Raw genomic sequence first — 11,733 nt, forward strand, 5'->3', positions numbered from 1 at the left:
TGGGCTCTTCTCCACGGGCTGCAGCTGCAACTAGCAGCCTGCTGCACCGGGGGCTCTCAATGGGCCCCAACATCCTTCAGTCCACATCCACCTGCTCCAACCCTCAAGATCCAGGGTTGAGCACCAGAAAAGTAGGTGTCCGATGGAAAATATCCCCTACTGCATGTGCTGTGAGGGACAGAAGCTGCGAGGGAATGTGGAGGCCTCCCCATCACTGATTCTTCCTACTACTGTTAAATCCATTAAACCCATTCATATTAATACACCACATCTTCTGTGCGACTGCACTGATATGAGCAGAGACATCTGGGAGGGCTCCAAGTCTCACCACAGCTGTGGGATGAAGAACATGGCACCCTAACCATGCCACCCACCTCAGCTGAGGGGAACTTGCAGAGAGCAGCCCCTGTGAAGGGCTCATGGAACCATTCTGATGTCCCTCTTTGGGCTCTTGTACTGTTGTGAGGGCCTGGGAGCACCAGCAGGGAAGTGAAAGGCAGGTGCAGGATGGCTCTGGGAGAACAAAATCTTGGCTGTCCTTGTCCTTGTTAGGTGAGCCCACCTCAGGGTGCTAAAGGGAAGAGGAGGTCCCAAAGGGGGCAAGCAAATGAAAAGGGAATCACACTCACATTGGATGTGTCTCTCTTGGTCAGTGTCCACCCTGGGCCCTATTGCGCCACTCCCTCACGCCTTGATGTAGCACGGGCCAGTCAAAAAGTGGGTAAAAAGACAAAAATATTCCCCACATGAGATTTTCTTTCCAAACCAGGCAGGAGCAAAGAGTAGGAAGCACTGACCACTGGGCTCCCCAGTGTCTGAGCCTGCTGCAAGGGAAGGATTTCTCAGCAGGGGCAGGAGTTGGGCCAGGCAGGGAGGTGGCAGTGGGGCTGGGCCTTCCAGTGCAATTCTGCTCCTCCCTCCCCAGACCAGGCCCAAGTCATGCACGGAGGTCGAGAACATGCTGTAATTTTACTAATTACACACCTACTGTACAACTTAGTCCTAGCTGGAACTATTTTAACTGTACTTTTGCCATATTAGGGTGTCATGCCCCACAGCATGATATTCCCTGCTGCATTGCTGCAGCACATCGCACGGCACTGTCCTTTGTAACAGCTTCTGTCTCTGGCTGCCATCCACCATCTCCAGAGTTTTACACAGCAGCTTTAGGGCCCTGTTCCGCATTGCTGAGGCTCCGAGCAGCAGCAGCCAAACCCATTCAAAGCTGCCCTGATCAAAATAGCCGGCTTTCATGGCCCGGGCCATGCCGGGTGCCCCACAACGGGAGAGGGAACGGTGCAGTCCATCACAGACAGCATGCTCTCCTGCCTCTGCTGCTGGTGCGTGCGAGGCCTCCCACCGCACAGCTGTGATCGTATAGTGGTCAGTACTCTGCGTTGTGGCCGCAGCAACCTCGGTTCGAATCCGAGTCACAGCAATGGTTTTGCAGAGAGCCGGGTGCGCACAAAGGCGACTTGGAAAATGCAAGGGAGACATCTGCAGGGAAGCTCCAGCCGGTGTGTCAGCAAAGATGCTGTGGCCCAAGGGGGAGGTAGCGGCCCTGCGGTGCTCCCTGCTCCTCAGAGTTTGTGGAGGTTTTCCTTAGCTGGGCAGATGAGCTCCACCGCAATCTCTCTCTCCCCCTCCTCAAAGGAAAGGGGGGAGAAAATACAATGAAAATGGCTCAAGGGTTGAGATAAGGACAGGGAGATCACTCAACAATTATCATCTCTGACAAAACAGACTTAGCACAGGAAGATTAATGTAATTTATTACCTATTACTAAAACTCTAGAGCAGCACAAAAACAACAAATAAATAAATAAATAAATTCAAAACACTTTTCTGCCTTCCATCCACCTTCTTCTACCTCCTCCCCCAAAGCTGCACAGGGAAATAGGGAAAAAAGGGCTGCAGTCAGGTTAGGCCTGAGAAACCTGGTCTAGTGGGTGCCATCCTTGCCTGTGGCAAAGGGGCTGGAACTAGATGATCCTTAAGGTCCCTTCCAACCCAAGCCATTCTATGGTTCCCTCAGGAATTCTCAGGTATGGTACGACTGCAGGCAGTTGAGGCACTAGAAGTGATATTACCCTAAGAGACCAGCTGTCTGGGGGAGCTCCCGCAAGGACCACTCAACCCACTGACCCTCTAAAGCTCCGAGTCATAAACTATACTGACCAGCGAGGAACATACACATGTTGATAGACTGCAAGATATCATAACTTTTGGTGAGCAGCGTAATTTATTTATTGCCAGGAGGTGCTTTCTAATATCTATAAGCAGGCTTGTTCGTACATCCCCAAAGCAAACAAAAGCAGAACACCAGCAAAATAACCTGGCTGTTAAACGGATGCAGGCAATTGCCACTGAAGGAAATGAAACTGATTGTAGGTGTTGTTTCCATGGCCCCAGGGTAGCACAAAGAAGCTCTCCTTGGCAGCAATTCCCTTGAACCTGGATGCATAGCTACAAAATATAACAAAAAGGTTTTTTAGGCCATTCTCACATTCCTCCTTTTAGGAGACGGGCCACCCGAGCTTTACACAAATTCAAATGAAAACACCCATTGGCACAGAGAAAAGGTGAGGGACGGGATGTGCACATGATTGGCGTGCAGACCAATTGCTAACTCACTAGAACTGAAAATACTTTCAACCCAAAAGTTTCCATTGACAAAAGCACTACCTTAGAAATCAAAATGGGCTGGTATGTACATAAAATAATGAATGAACTGGAAACATTCTTGCAGTCACACAATGGGTGTTGAAAAGAACGGTAGAGTATTCTTAGAAACCAAAGATGCTGTTGACAAGGGGTACTTTTGACTAGGCAGAAACAACGCTTCCAAAGCCCTGGAATGCAGCTGTGAAGGTACCTGCACGCTGGGGATGTTCTTCCTCGAGACTCATGCCACCACAACCCTCTCTGAAGAAATCCTTCAGCATTGGCAACTACGGCCAAAATGGCAAAGGCAGAACTATAGCAATAAGCCACCCGTCAAGCAACGGCCATAAACTCACCAGAACATCTCAGTCATGGCCAGGAAAAGCAGCACTATCCAAGTCAGGAGTAGATATTGCCAGGTAGAGAGGGGCTTCAGTTTGAGGAAGTGTTTTAAACTACTGCCTTGAGGCTTCAGGAACCTTCGGGACAGTGAAACGCCCGGCTTCCTCAGTCTTACTGCCCTCTCCTGACAGCTACAAATCGCTCTTCCCAGCCAGCAGGACTCAGCCTAACCCAAGCCTCCTGCCCAGGGGCTCCCTGCAGAGCCTCCAGCCCCTGGCCCTGCTGGGTGCCCTTCTCTGGTCCCGCGTCTGTGCCCTGCGCCTGGGCTCTGTGATGCGCTCAGTGGTGTCACAGAGCTGGCAGCGACCTCACAGACTCCCTCCTGCCCTTATCCCCTGGTGACAGCAGCCACAGAGGCCAGTGTCGCATGGAGAAGCACCTCCAGAGGATGGCACAGACGCTTGTCTCTGGCCCCAGCATGCTGGATACCTTGGGGCTGGCACATGTGCTGCCACAGCACCTCAGGCAAAGGCCACCAGGTAGGAGGGAGGCTCCAGGCCAGCCCTACTGGGGAAGCCTGGCAGGGCAGGGAGATTGGGGACTCAGGAGGATCCCAGTGCACCATGAGATGGGACACGAGGCCTCTTGGTGGACTCAGCTGGAGCCAGGCTCTCTGGGGTGCTGCTTCTGCCAGCAGCTCTGTGCCAGGAGCCGAGGCAGGGGAAGGCACATGAAGGACCATGACAAAGGTAGAGCTCTATTCGGCCCTGAAACAGATTCCTGCAGGTGCTGGGGTCCCCTAAAGCCCTGCTGCTGCCCAGGGCTGGACAATGACAAAAAAATTCCCCACGATTTTTCCTTTCCAAACCAGGCAGGAGCAAAGAGTAGGTAGCACTGACCACTGGGCTCTCCTGTGTCTGAGCCTGCTGCAAGGGAAGGATTTCTCAGCAGGGGCAGTGGCCAGGCAGCGAGGTGGAAGTGGGGCCGGGCCTTGCAGTGCCATTCTGCTCCTCCCTTCCCAGACCAGGCCCAAGTCGTGCCCGTAGGTCAAGAACATGCTGTAATTTTACTAATTACACGCCTACTGTACAATTTAGCCCTACCTAGAACTATTTTATCTGTACTTTTGCTTTATTAGGGTGTTATACCCTACCACATGCTGCCCCACAGCATGATATTCCCTGCTGTGTTGCTGCAGCACATCGCACAGAACTGTTTGTAACAGCTTCTGTCTCTGTCTGCCATCCACCATCTCCAGAGTTTTACACAGCAGCTTTAGGGCCCTGTTCCACATTGCTGAGGCTCCAAGCAGCAGCAGCCAAACCCATTCGGAGCTGCCCTGATCAAAATAGCCGGCTTTCATGGCCCAGGCCATGCCCCACAGCAGGAGAGGGGATGGTGCGGTCCGTCACAGCCAGCATACTCTGCTGCCTCTGCTGCTGGTGCGTGCGAGGCCTCCCACCGCACAGCTGTGATCGTATAGTGGTCAGTACTCTGCGTTGTGGCCGCAGCAACCTCGGTTCGAATCCGAGTCACAGCAATGGTTTTGCAGAGAGCCGGGTGCGCACAAAGGCGACTTGGAAAATGCAAGGGAGACATCTGCAGGGAAGCTCCAGCCGGTGTGTCAGCAAAGATGCTGTGGCCCAAGGGGGAGGTAGCGGCCCTGTGGTACTCCCTGCTCCTCAGAGTTTGTGGAGGTTTTCCTTAGCTGGGCAGATGAGCTCCACCACAATCTCTCTCTCCCCCTCCTCAAAGGAAAGGGGGGAGAAAATACAATGAAAATGGCTCAAGGGTTGAGATAAGGACAGGGAGATCACTCAACAATTATCATCACGGATAAAACAGACTTAGCACAGGAAGATTAATGTAATTTATTACCTATTACTAACACTCTAGAGCAGCGATTAACTAAAAAATAAAACTAAAAAATAAAATCAAAACACTTTTCTAGGGAAAAAAGGGCTGCGGTCAGTCTGTAATGCTTTGTCTCCATTGCTCCTTCACAGTCACTCTCTGCCCCTGCTCCATGTGGGGTCCCTCTCAGAGGATGCTGCCCTTCCCAAACCAATCCCACGTTGGCTTCCCACAGACAGCAGCTCTTCAAGAACTGCTCCAAACATGGATCTGTACCACAGGGCCCATCCATCAGGAGCAAAGTGCTCTAACATGGCTCCCCCATGGGCAGCAGCTCCTGCCGGGCAGCTGTGTAGACTCCTGCGTGGGCTCCTCTCCATGGGCTGCAGGTCTGGCCATTTCTCTCCTCGCTCTCCCAGCTGCTGTTGGACAACACTTTTTTTCCCTTTCTTAAATCTGCTCTCACAGAGGTGCTGCCAACGTCCCTTATTGGCCCTGCTCTGGGAAGCGACAGGTACCTTTAGAGCCAGCTGAAACTGGCCCTTAGCTGACAAGGGGCAGCTGCTGTACATTTCTCACTGGGGCCACCCCTGCTGCCCCCTGCTCCCAAAACCTTGCCAGGTAAACCCAATACAGAGTCACGTACTTGGGCTTTCAGCAATCTCCTGATGTGGAGGCATCACGTGGGGGCTCTCCTGTGGGGTGCAGGGACAGCTTCCCCACACGCTGCCACAGCACTCCAACTGCTCCCTCTTCCCAGCACAGCTGGGAAGGCTTCGGAGGCTTCTCCTGGAAATCACTCAGCTTTCCCCACTTTCCTTTCCCTCCTCCTGCCTCCCCCTTGTGCCAGAAGGGCACCAGGAGAGGCAGTGTCCACCTGGCAGAGCAAGAGGAGCTGGGGGCAGCACCTCTCTGCCCTACCACGACCATGTGGAGAGGACCCATGCTGGAGCAGGATCTCCTGACAGGAGCTGCCACCTGTGAGACGATCCGCCTCTGCTCTCTGAGGAGAGGCTGGGGCTGCAACAGTTGTTTGTTTGTTTTTTTTTTTTTCCATTTCTTAAATCTGCTCTCACAGAGGTGTCTCCCTTCCCTCCACGTTTTGAAGGGAAGCCCTTCAAAACCCACCTGGCCCTTTTGCTGTGTGGCATGATTTAGGTGTTCCTACTCCAGCAGGGGGATTGGACTAGATGATCTTTCATGGTCCCTTCCAATCCCTAACAGTCTGTGATTCCAGTGCGCGACAACCCTCTTGGTGAAGAACCTTTTCCTGATATCCAGCCTGAACCTCCCCGTCACAGCTTGACACCATTCCCTTGGGTCCTATCATGGGTCACCAGAGAGAAGAGATCGGCACCTCCCCCTCCACTCCCCTTCATGAGGGAGCTGTAGGCCGCCATGAGGCCTCCCCTCAGCCTCCTCTTCTCCAGGTTGAACAGACCAAGTAACCTCAGCTGCTCCTTGTACATCTTCCCCTCTAGGCCCTTCACCATCTTTGTAGCTCTCCTCTGGACACTCTTCAACAGTTTCATGTCCTTTTTGTACTGTGGTGCCCAGAACTGCACACAGTGCTCGAGTTGAGGCTGCACCAGCGCAGAGCAGAGCGGGACAATCCCTTCTCTCAACCAACTAGTAATGCCGTGCTTGGTGCACCCCAGGATACAGTTGGCCCTCCTGGCTGCCAGGGCACACTGCTGGCTCATATTCAGCTTGCTGTCAACCACAAGCCCCACCCAGATCCCTCTCTGTGTGGCTACTGTCCAGCATCTCATTGCCCGGTCTATACATATGGCCATGGTAGCCCCTTCCCAGGTGCAGGACTCAGCACTTGCTCTTGTTAAACTTCATATTGTTGGTGATTGCCCAGCTCTACAATTTGTCCAGATCTCTCTGCAAGACCTTTCCATCCTCAATGGACTCAACAGCTCTTCCTAGTTTAGTATCGTCAGCAAACTTACTCAAAACACCTTCTTGTCCTACAGCCGAATCGTTTATAAAAACGTTGAAGAAGACTGGCCCTAAAAAGGAGCCCTGGGGACCCCACTGGTGACTCACCACCAGCCTGATATAACCCCATTTACCATAACCCTTTGAGTCCTACCTGTCAGCCAATTGTTCACCCATCCAGCAGTATGCTGGACATTTTGTCCAGTAGGATCCTGTGAGAAACTGTATCAAAAGCTTTACCAAAATACAAGAAGATTGTATCAACTGTCTTCCCATTAGCCAACTAGATGGGTAATCTTATAAAATGAAATTAAATTTGTTAAGCAGGACATACCCCTCATGAACCCACGTTGGCTGTGACCTGTGACTGCACTGTCCCCCAGCTGTGTCTCAGTAACTCCCAGGATAATCTTCTCCCTAATTTTACCAGACACTGATGTGAGACTGACAGGCCTGTAGTTACCAGGGTCTTCTTTCTCCTCTTCTTGAAAATTGGTACAACACTTGCCGGCTTCCAGTCAACAGGGACCTCTCCAGATTCCCAAGACCGTTGAAAAATAATTGAGAGAGTTCCCGTCCTGCACTGAGCAGCATAAGCTGTGAGGGACTGTCGAAGCCTCCCCATCGCTGCTTCTTCCAATTCCTATTAAATTCTTCTTCCTATTGAATCCTAACAACCCCAGTGGAAGCACAGGAGGTTCAGTACATCTGTTTGGAAGGAACTGGAGAAAATTAAACCCAAGCTCAGAGGCCCACGCCTGGGTCAGAGACATAGAGGAAAGCCCATTCCTGCAATGAACCTCACGGGGCTCTTCTGTAATTCACATGGACTCATTTGCTTTAAGGCAACTACTTGGGGTATCTACTAACAATTCTGGTTGGAGTGGGGACATAATTAATTAGCTAGGGAAAAGGAGAAGTGAGCATGTCCCTCAAAAAAACCTTGACAGGAAGATCAGATCTTGGCACATTTTTCTGAGTGAGGAGATGGCTGAAAAAAATCCATTAGCTCAGTTTGCTCTCCTGGAGAGGCCTTAATTACAGCCCTTTGTTTTTAAATCCTGTCTAGGAGGTGGTGTGACCCTGGTGGCTTGTTCAGAGTTTTCATCCTGCAGAACCCTTTTACACAGGCAAAGTTGCATTGGAATCTGTGGAAAGGGGTTAGGAAGAACTCAGACCTGTAAGGCAGGCTGGGAGATTATATCCTTCTTGGCTCTCTGCACTCCCAGCACAGGACCAGCTAATGCAGCAAGGACTGTTGGACACGGCACCATCACCCTGGGGTAGACAGCACTGCCCAGGGCTGTTCCCACCTCTGCCCCATCCCTAAGGGGCTCCTTGATCTAGCAAATAGGGCTTGCAGCCTTGCTCTGCTGCCCTCTGCCCTTCCCAGATCTCTGCACAGCCACCAGGCTGCCAGACCCCGCGGGCTGCCGACTAGATCTTAGAAAATGAAGTCGTCAGCGCGTTTGTTTTCTTCTCCTTTCTCCTTCCAGAGAAGCTGTACAAACATGAGAGGATCTTCAAGGAACTTTCTTTAAACTTTTCTTCTCTGAGAAGTCCTGGCCTCCCACACTCCCACTCACCGCCACACCACACGGGTGCCCGGCAGGTCCTCACCCCCCAGCTGTATTTGGCCCCCCGTGCACAGCTCTCTGCACAGAGTCCAAACTTCTGTGGTGCTGCCCTCGGGGTCCTGGCCCGCTCTTTAGGGGTTGTGGCAGGGCTTGGCCCATCTCCCTGCCCTCCTCACAGGAATGACCCCTCCGTGCACTGATGACCAGAAGTCCTCCATCCCTCTGACCTTCTCATCTCAATCAAATCCCCGGTGTAGGGGCAAGAGGCAACACTTGCTTTCCATTTGGGATCAGACTTAGACTCTCCTCAGGCCCCGTGGTGCCATTGTCCCACTTCTTCCCTTTCTCTGCAAGTCTCCCAAACCCACTAAAAGCATCTCCACCCACACCCACACAGACACCCCCCAGCTTCTGGGCCTCTTCTAACTCTGTCCTACGTGGCTGTTCCTGCCTGACACACTCTCAGCCCATGCCATGCTGAATGCAGTGCCCTCTGTAACAGCATAGCAGAAAGCACATGGCCAGGATGGTTGGGGAGGCAGGTTTGGAGGAAATTCATTAATCAATGTTTTGTTTAAGAGTTACGCTCTGAATCCAGGCAAATCAGTAAGTGATCTGCTCCTGCTGATTGTCCTTTGTTCCTCCTGATTGTTGTTTGTCTCTCCTATTAGAAAATCATTTGAACGTGAAACCATGAGACCCCATGGCTTGCTTTTCTCAGCAAGTGCACAGAAAGTTGTTCTTCTCTACTTTCCTAGGTAAAGTGTAGTTCCCCCAAAGGCTCTCGACCCCTCCCTTCGGTCTTGCAACACTTCCACAGAAAGTGGAAGTGGCTGCTTTGGTCCACTGCTACTTCTACGCGTCACTGGACGTGCGCCTGTAATAAACCACATCTTAAGGAAATCCCCTCAATCCCGAGAAGTGGCTTCTTAGAACATCCAAAATGTTTGGAAAAGTGGTTCAAGTAGGTGGCATGCAGAGGATAAATTGCAGCGCAGGAGGACCCCAGGCCACAGACGCCGTGCAGGGCAGCACAGAGCAGCACTGTACTGAGGAAGAGCCCTCGCACAGCCACCATGCTCAGCACAAGACCAGTCCTGCTGCTCCTGCTGCTCCTCACCTTCTCCCAGCACTGCGCCACAGGTGAGGCACCTCGCGGGCTGCCAGCACCCTGGCTGGCTGGGGACCTGGCTGGGGATGTTGCCCTGGGGAGCTCAGGGATGAAAGCCCAGCGGGGACGGTGCTGTTGGCAGGAGGAGCAACCCCCAGGGCTCCTGGCTGGGAGGGGGCTGCAGGTCCCAGGGGTGCAGGGAAGGACGGGGACAGCACCCTGAGCTGGGTGGCCTCAGTAAAGCTGCCCCCAGGGCTGGCAAGTGCTGGGTGGTAAAATGCTGCCTCGGCAGCGTGGGGTGAGCCAGATTCTTGCTGGATGGCTGTGTCCCTCTGCAGAGGAGACCTCTCAGACTGACTTAGGGAAATGCTGCAGTAACTGGGAGAATCATTTTCTTGGAAGCTCTTTCCCAGGGCTCAGCGAGATAACCAAGTGGGTTGAGGGGTCCTACACCCAGCACGTGCAGCTGTTTGCAGACTCCCAAAATACGCTGCGAGTTGTACCCCCATCTTGGAGACACACAGAACTTCACCCCCCAGACCTAGGAGCCCAATGCCGCTGTGCATTTTGGCAGCTGCTGCACACATCATGATGCAGACTGTAGGGTGCTGGGTGCAGTGCCATCCCCCCCCACCTTTGTCAGCATTTCTGAATTCCGTGCATATCGCCATGAAGGGAAGCAAATCCCTGCCACGGGTGCACTGAGCCTTCTCTGGCCTGAAAGCTTCAACCCCCGTGTAGGTTTCCATTTCCCTGGTGCAGTGCAAGGGAGCAGGAAGCTGCTAAGAAACTCCACAACCTGTCTTACACATCGCATGGTGTAGTTGTCTGACAAAGGAGTTTGCCCAGTGCTGCTAACGGTTTTCACAAATTTCCTCTCCTTTCCATTCACAGCACTCTACACACCTACTGAATGCTGCTTCGATCATGCACAAAAACCTCTTCGGTTTGCAAATATACAGAGTTTCTACGAGACGCCCAAAGACTGCGCCTTACCTGCAGTAGTGTAAGTATCCAGCACTCTCACCGCTTGGATTTGTCTCCTACCTTGTCACAGAATTGTGCCTGGGAACTAGAACAGCTCTCCCCATCCTGTCCTGCCCCAGAGACAGCTGAAAGATGGGTCCAGCTGGGATCACACCTGAAAGCTGAATGTGGTCCAGCTGGGATCACATTCCTGGGAGTGCATCGAGGTTGGGGGGATGGAGGGGAAGTTGTACATAGAGAGAGAAGCCCTCACAGTTTGTTTTATCACCATCCTTTCCTCACTTCTTGCTGCAGGTTTGTGACTGCTACTGGTTTCAAGGTCTGTAATGACCCTCAGAAGCCCTGGGTGAAGAAAGCGCTAAATAAGCTTAGAAGAAAAAAATGAAATCCACGTTTTGCCATCCACGGTCAGACTCGTGCCTGCAGCCCTCCTATCTCCAAACGGAGCAGAGGGCGCTCGGTGCAGTTCCCCAGAGGGTCGCATGGCAGCGGGTGCAGGCACCACACACGGAGACAGCCTGCGCCCCGAGGGAGGCCAGACTTTGTGGCAGCACGGACCAGCTGGACACTGCGTACCTCACACTGCTACTGCCCTGCCAGGACATGGCCAGTGGCAGAAATATTTATAATAAAGACTCATTTCCACAAGCTGCTGTTTGTCCCAGTTTTTCAGCCCGAGGAGCAAATCCTACAAGCCCAGAGCACGGTGTGACCAAAACGCCTGCTGGGTACAGGCACGCGTTTCTGTGGGGTAGGAACCAACTCTGCCTCTTCACATTGGGTGTTGTTGGGGATGTGACAGTGGGGCCAGGCCTTGACTCGTGCATTAGGCTATGTCTTTATGGTATGCTGTCAGCCCCACACGCGCTGCAGGTGCTCCAGTATTTGATGCTCAGGAGCAGGGGGTTGAGGGAGAATATACTGATCTGCCAAATCCAGCTCTCACCGCCTTGTCAGCCTCTAAATGCACTGGTGTTTGGTCAAGAGATGAGGAAGACTAAAAATAATGTCCACAGTGCCAGTATGATGAGGACACAGCCCACCTTTCAGCTGCTTTTTGTAGATGCTGGGCATACTCTGCAGGTAACACGAGCATGAGAACAGGTGCCTTGGGTGCAGACCCTGTCCAGGGCTGGGGAGGGGTGGGAGCAGCACAGGTGTCACTAAAAATCAAATTTGTGTAGGTTCACAACAGGACTGGATTATTATGGCTGGGCAACATGATGCTCAAGGAGAAAAAGCAGTTCTTGTC

This window comes from Netta rufina (genome assembly GCF_964035555.1).
Source record: "Netta rufina genome assembly, chromosome: 13".
Lineage (NCBI taxonomy): Eukaryota > Metazoa > Chordata > Aves > Anseriformes > Anatidae > Netta > Netta rufina.